The sequence below is a fragment of the Eurosta solidaginis genome, chromosome 2, assembly GCF_040869045.1.
Source record: "Eurosta solidaginis isolate ZX-2024a chromosome 2, ASM4086904v1, whole genome shotgun sequence".
Classification (NCBI taxonomy): Eukaryota; Metazoa; Arthropoda; class Insecta; order Diptera; family Tephritidae; genus Eurosta; species Eurosta solidaginis.
In genome coordinates, this window is record NC_090320.1 from 239682284 (window position 1) to 239694756 (window position 12473).

Here is a 12473-nt window from a genome sequence, read left to right on the forward strand (position 1 = left end):
GAGTCGCCCTCACCTCGGTCCAACGCAGAGGGGCGCTGCGAATATCTTCGGCTTACCGCACGGTATCAGCTGAAGCTGTCCTGGTCGTTGCGGGAACCATACCGATATATCTTCTCGTTGAGGAAAGAAAAACAATATATGACAACGGATCGCAAGCAAGTAGAGCTGCTGTTGCCATGCAGGCGCGTGAAGAATCGATCCGATGTTGGCAAGATCAGTGGAGCAACAGCATCGTAGGAAAGTGGACTAGGGAACTAATCCCTGAACTGAATTCATGGTTGAAGCGACCGCACGGAGAGGTAGACTTTTACCTGACCCAGTTTCTAACGGGACATGGTTACTTCCGCAAATACCTACACAGAATGGGTAAGGTTGATAGCCCGAGCTGCCTGTACTGTGGGGAAATAGACGATGTACGCCACACCTTCTTCGAATGCAGGCACTTCTCCCATCAGCGAAGGAGGGTAGAAGAGGTGCTTGGCGACCTATCCCCGGGCAGTGTCATTAATAACATGAGCTGTCGAAGAGACAGATGGGATACGGTCAGCACATATGTGAGGCATATACTTACCAGTAAACGAGAAGACGGATGCCTAGCCCATTAGCGTGAGAGTAGCCATAGAGCTCACGTAGCGCGCACCCGTACCCGAAGTAATGCTAAACGCGGTCCCAGGTACGGGGATTTGCGCGGGCCGTGGGAGGTTAGGTTTTAGTGGGTAGGCCTTCATGGAAGCAGGGAGTCCTACACTCGGAGAGTCTCGCAGTGAGGCTTAAATATCCCGGTCAGTGCATAAAGCATTTCCTCCTTCCACGAAACACAAAAAAAAAAAAAAAAAAAAAACCTTAACTTTAACTTTAACCTTAACTTTAACTTTAACTTTAACTTTAACTTTAACTTTAACTTTAACTTTAACTTTAACTTTAACTTTGACTTTAACTTTAACTTTAACTTCCACTTTAACTTTGACTTTATTTTTAACTTTAAATTTAACTTTAACATTCGCTTTAACTTTAACATTCACTTTAACTTTAACTTTAACTTTAACTTTAACTTTAACCTTAACTTTAACTTTAACTTTAACTTCAACTTTAATTTAACTTTAACCTTAACTTTAACCTTAACTTTAACCTTAACTTTAACTTTAACTTCCACTTTAACTTTATTTTTAACTTTAAATTTAACTTTAACTTTCGCTTTAACTTTAACATTCACTTTAACTTTAACTTTAACCTTAACTTTAACTTTAACTTCAACTTTAATTTTAACTTTAACCTTAACTTTAACTTTAACCTTAACTTTAACTTTAACTTTAACTTCCACTTTAACTTTACCTTTAACTTTATTTTTAACTTTAAATTTAACTTTAACTTTCGCTTTAACTTTAACATTCACTTTAACTTTAACTTTAACTTTCGCTTTAACTTTAACATTCACTTTAACTTTAACTTTAACTTTTACTTTAACTTTAACTTTAACTTTTACTTTAACTTTAACTTTAACTTTAACTTCAACTTTACTTTAACTTTAACCTTAACTTTAACTTTGACTTTAACTTTAACTTTAACCTTAACTTTAACTTTAACTTCCACTTTAACTTTAACTTTATTTTTAACTTTAAATTTAACTTTAACTTTCGCTTTAACTTTAACATTCACTTTAACTTTAACTTTAACTTTAACCTTAACTTTAACTTTAACTTACACTTTGACTTTAACTTTAACCTTAACTTTAACTTTAAGTTTAACTTTAACTTTAACTTTCACTTTCACTTTAACTTTAACTTTAACCTTAACTTTAACTTTAACTTTAACTTTCACGGTATCAGTCGCTTACAAAATTGATCACCACTCAAAAAATCGCCGGTATGCGCAACAGTTTTTGTTATTAAATTTTGAAACAAACACAAGCTTATGCGTTGCCAAAAAATTACTGACATGATATGCCATGAAAAAAGGTATATATTTTTAAGAATTCATGAGCTTAACACCGGCTTATAATAATTGAATTTCAATTATTATGTTTTCTAAGAGAAACTGAAAAGAAAGAAACATTTACTGGCATATTGTGATGGAATCATTTCGAAAGCCGCCAACGTAATCATCATCAGACAATTTTTGTAATGTTATCAAAGGTTTCACCGAGATTCGAACCGTGAATCACACGGTGAAACTGCAGTTGCCTTAACCACTAGGCTATCCTGCTGGTATTTGTTTTCATGCGTATTTCAGTTTTTCTCATTTCTACACTAACAACACAATTGAGACATTTTATCTCTATATTAATTTATAGATATTGTAACGAATTTACTGCAATTCCTCTAATTTGCAACCTTCTGCTAACGTTCGAACCACTAAACTGTTCAATAAATAACTCCACTATTCAATAATTAAAAATGGCCTTTTTTAAAGTACTTCTCAATAACACTAATATTGCTCGCCAGATAGCGTCTTAAATCAAACTGATTGCTGTTCCTCTACTGTTGCTGCCTTTTATATTGTCTGATTCCCTCGTTGCATATTTCTAGGCTTTTCTATTTCCAGAACTTACTAGTTATCAGCTATAAAATTTCTCAGCTGTAACTACAGATGCATGATTTTATAGCTTCTCTCAAACCCCATGCGCTTGTATGTGTGAGTAACACTTGCACAACCATTGCATACTTTCGGGAGTATCTCAGATTTATGCATGTGGTTGTGCGTTGCTTCTCCGCTGCGTATACGTACATATGTGTAGACATAATGATTGAATTACTGATGTACATACAAGTTACTGCTTAGCATCGGCTTAGAGATGATGGTATCCCTTAGTGCTGTTAATATTCGCTACAAGAGGTGTGTTTTTTTTTTCACGTCTATATACGTTTACGCTTATGCTTTATATGGACTGGTAAGCGACAAACTTTAAATACACCTCTGAAATTGCTACGCATAAAATTAGTACTACTAAATTTCAATACGCATTATACTCAGATGTTACTGAAATATGTGTCCATGTTTCACCCTCTGCACTAATTCCATGTATTCTATGCGCGTTCACTATCTATCACAACTGGTTCAGCTATATAAAATAAATAAATGTAAGGCGCGATAACCCCCGAAGAGATCTAAGGCCGAGCTTCTCTTCCAATTTGCGTCGTGCTCCTATTGATTTTCCCTACAAATCGGCCGGACGGGACCTACATGTTTTATGCCGACTCCGAACGGCATCTGCAAGGCAGATGAGTTTTCACTGAGAGCTTTTCATGGCAGAAATACCCCCGGAGCGCTTGCAAAACACTGCCGAGGGGCGACCCCGCTTAGAAAAATTTTCTTCTAATTGAAAAATTTTATTTCTAAAATTTTGATGTTGCTTTGCCCGGGGTGTGAACACAGGGCATACGGTGTGGTAGGCGGAGCACGCTACCATCACACCACGGTGACCGCCAGCTATATGTTATACACAAATACAACAGAGGGTTGTGTCTCCGCTTTTCGGTACACCCTGTAGCTAGTTGTTTAACCACTGCCGCTAGATTGGTCTCCTAAGCATTATCTAAGCGAGGATAGGCGTTTTTTTTCACGCGCAAACGAAATGTATACGCGTGTAAAAAAAAAAACACGGCTAATATATATTTTTGTTTGCAAGGTTTTTAAAAAATGTAATATTGAAAAGTAGTAGTATTACAAGTAGAATAACTCAGTTAAAATATGCGGTATAAAAAATCTAACATATGAATTAAAAACATATTTAACTGTCCCAAAAAAAATGTAACTAGATTTGATTACGGCTAAACAAGTGAACAAGTATTTAGGTTAGAAGGGTATATTGCTTTTTATTCCAAAAATACATCGATCTGCACACAATTTTTATACAACCATAGATGTGCGCGGTTAGCTCCGTTGACGTTGCAGATGGGTGGTATGTATACTATTCATCTTGGGCATCTTGGAACGACAGGGAGTATATTTTAAATATTTTGAAAAATCTACTTTTGGCCAGCTAGATTTATCAAATACCCCACCGTGCGACATATCAAAATGCAGCCCTGCTTCTCTCCATCCAAAATTCCAAACACCAAATAAAAACGAGGCATCTTCATGTGAACATCTGTTGGGCAAACTAGATCTACCATGAAAATATAGTCATTTCTTTCTAACAAATACGTTTCAAGTGCAAAGGGCACCGGCCGGTATTTGTTGTACATGCGGAACCAGTGTTTTCGTGCACCATCGGCAAGGTTACATATTCTGATACTTTTTCTAAGTTGTTTTGTGATTTAGTACTGACAGAGTTAATAAACCGGTTCTGCTAAGCAACTACAAAGGAATCCGGTATAAAACTTTTTGGCTAGCAAATAGCATATGAGTCATTACGCATGTTATATATGGTCGCGAGTTGAATTGCAAGGTGCTCTGAATTTGGTAGGTAATAATTATTGAACATGATGATTTAAGCTGGAGTCATTGGTGCCGTATGTCGTATCGCTGTATCCGTATCCCTAACGTAATCAGCTGTTTATCGTTACGACGGTAAACCAAAACCCAATTGGTTGGCTACGATACGGTTACGACTTTAGCGGCACCAATAATCGATTGCATTGATTCTCATAAGGTTGGTCGAATCAGCTGTTAAAAGGTTACCGATACGGTTACCGATAAAGCACCAATGTCTCCAGCTTTAGAGGGAGGCCGGCTGTGGTCGGATTTAATGTGTACCAGCCTTAAAACGTTTATGTAAAGCTATAAAATATTTAGATTCGGGAATAGACCGAATCTATGCAAAGCCACAGCATTATAAAATATATATGTAGATTTATACCTTCCATGAAATTTTTTCGTTATAAAATGATGTTACTTAATGCATTTCTCCAAACGTTTTTGTTGCAAAGTCCTCTGTTTTAAAAGCACAACATCGTTGGATATTAGATGTGCAAACAGCCAAGCACTTGGTCAATAAACAAGTAATACAACAACTGGTCCAATATCTGAATCTCACGAAGTTAGTTGGCAATATCCCGGCTAAAGATAGACTACCAGGCGAGCTGTGCTGTGGCCAATACACGACAAAGGCACCGAGAGAAATAAGATGGAAACGGACCATTAAAATTAATAGAGCATAAAGCGAAGCGAACAAACGTTCTTCAATATCTTTTTACTGTGTCCGAATGACAGATACAGATAGCGCTCCGAACAACGGAAGCATATTCTAATTTTAAGCTCACCAAAGATATGTATAAGATTTTCCTAGTATATTGATCTCGATAAAATCTTTTGCATATATACGAAGAAACACAAGATTTCTGCAGGTCTTAAGAATAATATTGCAGATCAACAGTTGACGGACTGAATTACATAGTGAAGCATTTTTTCACACCAATCAGCCAGATTACTAAGGTCGTCCTGCAGATGGGAGGTATCTGAAGGCGCATGATTTCTACGGAAGAAATTGGGATCGTCAGCGTAGAGAAGGAAACTATAGTTCTTAAAGCAGAAATAAGTTGAATTGATTCAGAAGTTTGCCAGTTGCATGCGATTTTTGCAATTGCCAACATTAACAAGAAATCTTCAATGGGACTCTCCGTATAATCTTCCTCCTTACACTAATCGGTTAAAACTAATAAATCTTCCTGCCCTTGCAAGTCGTAGAGAAATGCTAGGTGTACTATTTATGGCTAGACTTTTAAATGGATCGATCTCAAGCCCATTTTTTTGAGCGAAGGAAACTTGAATGTTCCATGCCGAGTTTCAAGGCACTATAAACCTATAATTCTTAAACAATGCAGAAGCAATTTCCAACTAAACGAACCTTTTCTATGTTTGTGTGAAAATTACAACTCTCACTCGAGAATAACTGATGTTTCGGACTCGCTCTTTGCCATAAAAAAACGGTTCTATCTTCTCTTAATAATTCAAAAATTATACTTATACTTTTAATCTATTGTATTTTGTGAATCTATATTTCTCAGCTGATGAGTTTTACTGTAGCTGAGCGGTTTTAGATATCGGCGCTTACGAAGCCACTGCCTCTCAAAGACTCTGTAACAATAAAAATTATAAATTATAAATAAAACATAAATAAGAATAAGGACAAAAAAAACTATGTATGAATTACAAAAACAAAAGAAAAAATAACAGGATTGGCCTGGTTTCATCTGGTTATTTGAGGGCAGTGCGCTGCCACAACGTCCGAGAAAAAAAAAACCTGAAAACAAAAGTTTGGTTTTCTTTCCGCAATGTCTGTCGTCATGCCTGTTCTGCTGGTAAGAAGAAGGGAAAAACATGCGGCTTTGGGTGATTGGATACGAAATTCATGACACACTTAATAGATGTCCAAAAATACCAGGAGGGGTGTCAAAAGACGCATTTTAGTCCAGGAATCGCGAATCCGAAAATGTTGTGTCGTTCAAACGATATTAACGAAAAACCGAAAAACTACCCCGGGCCCTCCGAAACCGGGGGTATAATTCACAGTATTTTTGAGCAGAATGCCTTTCTGTGTTGGCAGCCTGCGGCCGCGCTTATTGGCAGTCCACCAATGGGATGAGATCAGAATTAAATTGGTGCAAAGTCCCTTAAGGAAGTGTACAAATATGTGCACAAAATTGTTTGTTCTGTGCAACAACATTACAACAACGACATGAAAAGTTTCAATTTCTTGTGTAAATATTTCTTCACAGACGCAAAATTTTTTATTTGGATCCCAAAAACTTCCTTTTGACACCACTCTCGATATTTTTGGATCTGTATTAAGGGTGTCATGCTGTCGTATAGATTAACTAATTATTTATCCAGTTTATCAAATTTTAATTTTAATTTATTAAACATTTTTTGGCAAATGTCTAGAAGAGGATTTATCTGTCTGGAGATATTTGCAATTTTCATGTGGTTGTTGTAATGAAAAAAATGTTGTGTACAAAGGAATTTTGCACGCATTTAATCCTGATCCCATCCCATTGGTGAACCGGCCAAAATACTATGGATCCCACTCCCAGTTTCGCAGGGACCCGGGGTAATTTTTTGGATTTTCGTTAATATATTTTGAACGATTTAAAATTTTTATTTTCCGCCTTGAGACTATTGTTGTCGAGGTAAATACCCGTCTTTTGGCACCTCTCTGATATATTTAGCAGTCGACCCCTGTTATAGGCTATTACCCTTTTTATACTCAGCGTGCTTTGCACACAGAATATATTAACTTTGATTGGATAACGGTTGGTTGTACAGGTATAAAGGAATGGAGATAGATATAGACTTCCATACATCAAAATCATCAGTATCGAAAACAAATTTGATTGAGCCATATCCGTCCATCCGTCTGTCTGTTAACACGATAACTTGAGCAAATATTGAGATATCTTCACCAAATTTGGTACACTTATCTGGACCCAGAATAGATTGGTATTGAAAATGAGCGAAATCGGATAACCACGCCCACTTTTTATATATATAACATTTTGGAAAACACAAAAAACCTGATTATTTAGTAAATAGTACACCTAGAATGCTGAAATTTGACATGTGGACTGATATTGAGACTCCCGATAAAAATTTGAAAAAAAAAAAATTTAAAACGGGCGTGGCTCCGCCCACTTGTGATAAAATCAATTTTACAAATATTATTAATCATAAATCAAAAATCGTTAAACCTATCGTAACAAAATTCGGTAGAGAGGTTGGCTTTACTTTAAAGAATGCTTTGAAGAAAAATTTACGAAATCGGTTAAGGACCATGCCCACTTTTATATAAAAAATTTTTAAAAGGGTCGTGGAGAAATAAATTAAGCTATATCTTTGCAAAAAAAAGCTTTATAACAATTGTATTTTATTTCCCAAGTGGATTTATAATAATAAATAGGGAAAACTTCAAATTTTAAAAAATGGGCGTGGCACCGCCCCTTTCATGACTAAGCAATTTTCTATGTTCCGGGAGCCATAACTCGAAGAAAAATTAACGGATCTTAATAAAATTGGATACACAAATTTTCCCTATAGCAAGAAATATTTATAGAAAAAAGACGAGATCGGTTAACGACCACGCCCACTTTTATATAAAAGATTTTTAAAAGGGTCGTAGACGAAAATAATAAGCTATATCTTAGCGAAAAAGGGCTTTGTATCAATAGAATTTTACTTTGTAGATTGAATTATAACATTAAATTGGAAAGCACTTAAATTTTTGAAAATAGGTGTGGCACCGCCCCTTTCTTGTCTAAGCAATTTTCAATGTTTCGGGAGCCATAACTCGAAGAAAAATTTACATATCATAACACAATTGGGTACACATATTTTCCTTATAGCAGAAAATATTTCTAGTAAAAATGGACGGGATCGGTTAAAGACCCACGGCAACTTAGATATAAAACAAGTTTAAAAGGGTCGTAGACTAGAATAATAACATATAACTTAGCAGAAAGAAAAGTAATTTATCTGAAATGAAATGTGCAATTGAAGCTCACGCTGAGTATATAATGTTCGGTTACGCCCGAACTTAGACACCTTTACTTGTTTTTACATCATTTCAGTCGTTTATTTCAACTTCCATTAGACGTCAACTGTCATTTTATACGCTCTTTTTGACATGACACATGACAGACATTACCACTACTAATTTAACTACCTTTCCTACTTTTTTCTTACCAGCACAAAATATGTATCGCATACACCCTGATTCGAAACTCGTGCGAAAAATTTCTCTATCAGTTTTCTTGGTGCGACCAAAAGCGGCTGTTTGCTGTGTTGTCAAATTGTTTAGTGATTTAAACATGAAAAATAGGGATTAATTATAGGTAAAAAACCAGTTTTTAAATAAGTTTAATGAATTTTATGAACAATAGTGCCGAACACGAAGTGAATTCAACGTGCGAAAAAGGCTGCAAAACGTGGCGCAGAAAGAAAGCTGTGTGTGTGTGAGATCATCAGCCGGTGAATAGAGTACATACTGGAAAAGCACAGACGAGAAAAAGTGAGTACATAATTGCATGCTGATGCTGCATCAAAATTTGGAATTTTCCTAAAATATCTTTAAGGCAAATTCAAAAGTAAAAATTTTATAAAAGAATGTCTCAAAATGAGTGCAGAATTTTTTAAAGAATTTATTTAAAGGCTGGTTGCTCCACCGTTTTGGTTGATGTCTTTTGTTTTTTTTTTTCTCCTTTTTTTGGCGCAATCCAGCAATTGCATTAATTGAATGTTTTTGTATGCGAGTGAGTGAAATGGTATGATGTTAAATTGTGCGTAAGGCCGATTTGTGCTACGTTGGAGCGTTTAGTGAGTTGGTGCAAGCGAGTGCGTCCGATTATTGAACTCTGTCGTATGTGATTTTATTTAGTTTGTTTTTGGATTTTAGCTGCATATACCAGTGTTGATGCTTTTTCATACTAAAAAACCATATATAACAAGTAAAGGTGGCTAAGTTCGGGTGTAACCGAACATTATATACTCAGCGTGAACTTTAATTCTATATTTCATTTCAGATAAATAACTTTTCTACATAACACGTGGCACCGCCCGTTTAAAAGAAAAATGTCTCCCCATTTCCTCTTACAGTTGAGGGGTCGACTGCTAATACGCTACCAAAAATATCGAGAGAGGTGTCAAACGACGCGTCTTGACATCAGTATTAATAATCCGATGGCGGAAAATAAAAATTTTAACGCGTTCAAAAGATATTAACGAAAAACCGAAAAAAGACCCACGGGACCTCCGAAACCGGGGGTCGGATCCATAGTATTTTTGCGCAGAACACCTTTCTGCGTTGGCGGCCTTCGGCCGCGCTTATAAAAAATAACCCTGGGCTACGCCATGCTGATGTCCTTCTGCGTAGTACACCCTTCTGCGCAGCGCCCCAAATAATATTAGACTACAAATTATTAAAAGTGTTTTACAAAAACAAAGTACATTGATAGTGTATGTTTGTTTGCATTTATGTCGACGTGCCACCACCTTATAATGTTCTACCAAGATAAAAAGATATTGTTGCGGAGCTGGCAACACTATTCACCACCTTCATTTGTTTTCGGTTAATTGCAACAACGAAAAAAGCGACAATAGTACCGACTTGTTTCTCGCGAATAACTTTTAAATGAGATACAAAATATAGTTTCTGCGTTCGGATTCTGAATCTTGACGCAAATATGCGTCTTTTGATACCGCTATCGACATGTGCGACCCGAATTTTAAGTGCACGACTTAAGTTGAAATTTTACTAAATTTGGAAATTAAAAAGCTTATATTTCTTAAACTAAGATGTCCTAGAGCTGCGGATTATAATTTTGTAATTTTTAGGACCCCCTCTACCCCTACAAATCAACAAAAGTTTGCAAATTGTGGCACCTTATATAAAATCCAACCCGAAAACTTCTTAGTCATAAAAGGGGCGGTGCCACATTCTAGGTGTATTATTTACTAAATTATCAGGTTTTTGTGTTTTCCAAAATTTTATATATGTAAAAAGTGGGCGTGGTTATCCGATTTCGCTCATTTTCAATACCAAACTATTCTGGGTCCAGATAAGTGTATCAAATTTGGTGAAGAAATCTCAATATTTACTCAAGTTATCGTGTTAACAGACAGACGGATGGACGGATATGGCTCAATCAAATTTGTTTTCGATACTGATGATTTTGATATATGGAAGTCTATATCTATCTCGATTCCTGGTAATAGTTTAGTTGAGGGGTCGACTGCTAATACGCTACCAAAAATATCGAGAGAGGTGTCAAAAGACGCGTATTAATCTCGAGAACAATAATCCGAAGGCGGAAAAGAAAAATTTTATCTCTGTCTGGAGATATTTGCAGTTAAAGTTGGCGATTTCCATGTGGTTGTTGTTGTGTTGCTACCCACAAAAAAATTGTGCATCACCGTGGCGGTAGCCACGGTTATACCACACACCCGGACTTGGCATGGCGTAGCCCAGGGTTATTTTTTATAAGCGCGGCCAAAGGCCGCCAACTCAAAAAGGTGTTCTGCGCAAAAATACTATGGATCCGACCCCCGGTTTCGGAGGTACCCGCGGGTCTTTTTTTCGGTTTTTCGTTAATATCTTTTGAACGAGTTAATATTTTTATGTTCCGCCTTCGGATTATTAATACTGATACCAATACGCGTCGTTTGACACCTCGATGTTTTTGGTAGCGTATTAGCAGTCGACCCCTCAACTAGACTATTACCCGATTCCTTTATACCTGTACAACCAACCGTTATCCAATCAAAGTTAATATACTCTGTGTGCAAAGCACGCTGAGTATAAAAACGTATCCAATCGGCTAGATGTATATTAACTTGGCTATTGCATTAATAACCCGTTGACTTTTTTGCGACTGTGAGCACATACTTGTCCGTAATCTAGTTCTACACAACTCCGCCTTTGCAGCAGGCACATAATTTGTATACCAAACTGCGCAAATATACATTTACATATATGGGCTTACCAGTATTTTGCACAGTTACAGCCCTTGACAAGTTAAAAACTGAGTGGTTCGGGTAATTCTATAAGACAGCATGACACTCTTAATACACGTCCAAAAGTATGGGTAGAGGTGTCAAAAGGGGCGTTTTGCATCCGATTCCGAGAACGTATGTTAAAACTTTTATAAAAAACTAAATAAGAATTGGAAGAGGGATTCTTCCATGCGTACCAGATCTGCATCCGGAAAAGGATCATCAACATCAATAACACTACCCAAGGCCTTCGAGAGTGTCCTTATCGCTACAACATCAACATATAAAAATTACACTAGAAGTGTTTGCCAATTACTGGTGAGGGATTACCCCGTTCCTAAGATTGTTTGATGTAAGTTTTACCAAGACAGCTTGGCCAGAAAGTCAGCTGGCGAAAGGTTTATACAACAAAAGAAGAGATCAGACAAGTGCAAATAATAATAAATTTACCACCCCCAGCGGGTTAGAGGGTTAGAATATAGCCGCGGTAGGTATGCCTGTCGTAAGAGGCGACTAAAATACCAGATTCAAGGGGTTGTGTAGCGCAGCCCTTTCAGGTTGCCAGAGCAATACATAACTTCTCAAACTCAATTGTCAACCTCACCTATACGTGGCGAATCCTGTTTCATTAACAGCCGAGGCTCTGGCGACCCCGAACTTCTCATGGATCTAGGAGGTGGGAGGGCCGGATTGGCCTAGAAGGTCGCATGTGGTCATAACAAATCGTTCCCAAGATGGTCGGGGTTGGTACCGGAACGTACCGGATCTGCATCCAGCAAAGGACCATCAACTCGATAACATTCCCCAAGGCCTTCGGGGAGTGTCCTTATCGTTACAACAACATCAGACAAGAGCAGGTGCATCCTCAGCGGGCAGTACTGGTTTAAAAATATACCATTCTGGGTATTCTGTGAAGAAAATGAAAGCGCAATAGAACTACCGGCCATAGTGCATCACCTCACCATAAATCTACCTATCTTTCCCGGGACTTGAAACAAGCATCTTAGGCTACTACCCTGTATGTATGGATATACCTCGAGTACCTTAAGTTT

The 12473-nt window shown here is 37.1% G+C and overlaps 2 protein-coding genes across 2 annotated transcripts in view; one reads left to right on the forward strand and one right to left on the reverse strand.

The window, feature by feature from the left end:
• Window positions 1–12473, reverse strand: part of Trpgamma (Transient receptor potential cation channel gamma) — a 362261-nt gene that overhangs the window by 239463 nt on the left and 110325 nt on the right. The gene's annotated exons all lie outside the window — the stretch shown is intronic.
• grp (serine/threonine-protein kinase grp) overlaps window positions 8633–12473 on the forward strand; it is a 138553-nt gene continuing 134712 nt past the window's right edge. Inside the window, exon 1 of the mRNA XM_067767342.1 lies at window positions 8633–8941. The gene's annotated coding sequence lies outside the window, so the exon portion shown is untranslated. The remainder of the gene's footprint in view (window positions 8942–12473) is intronic.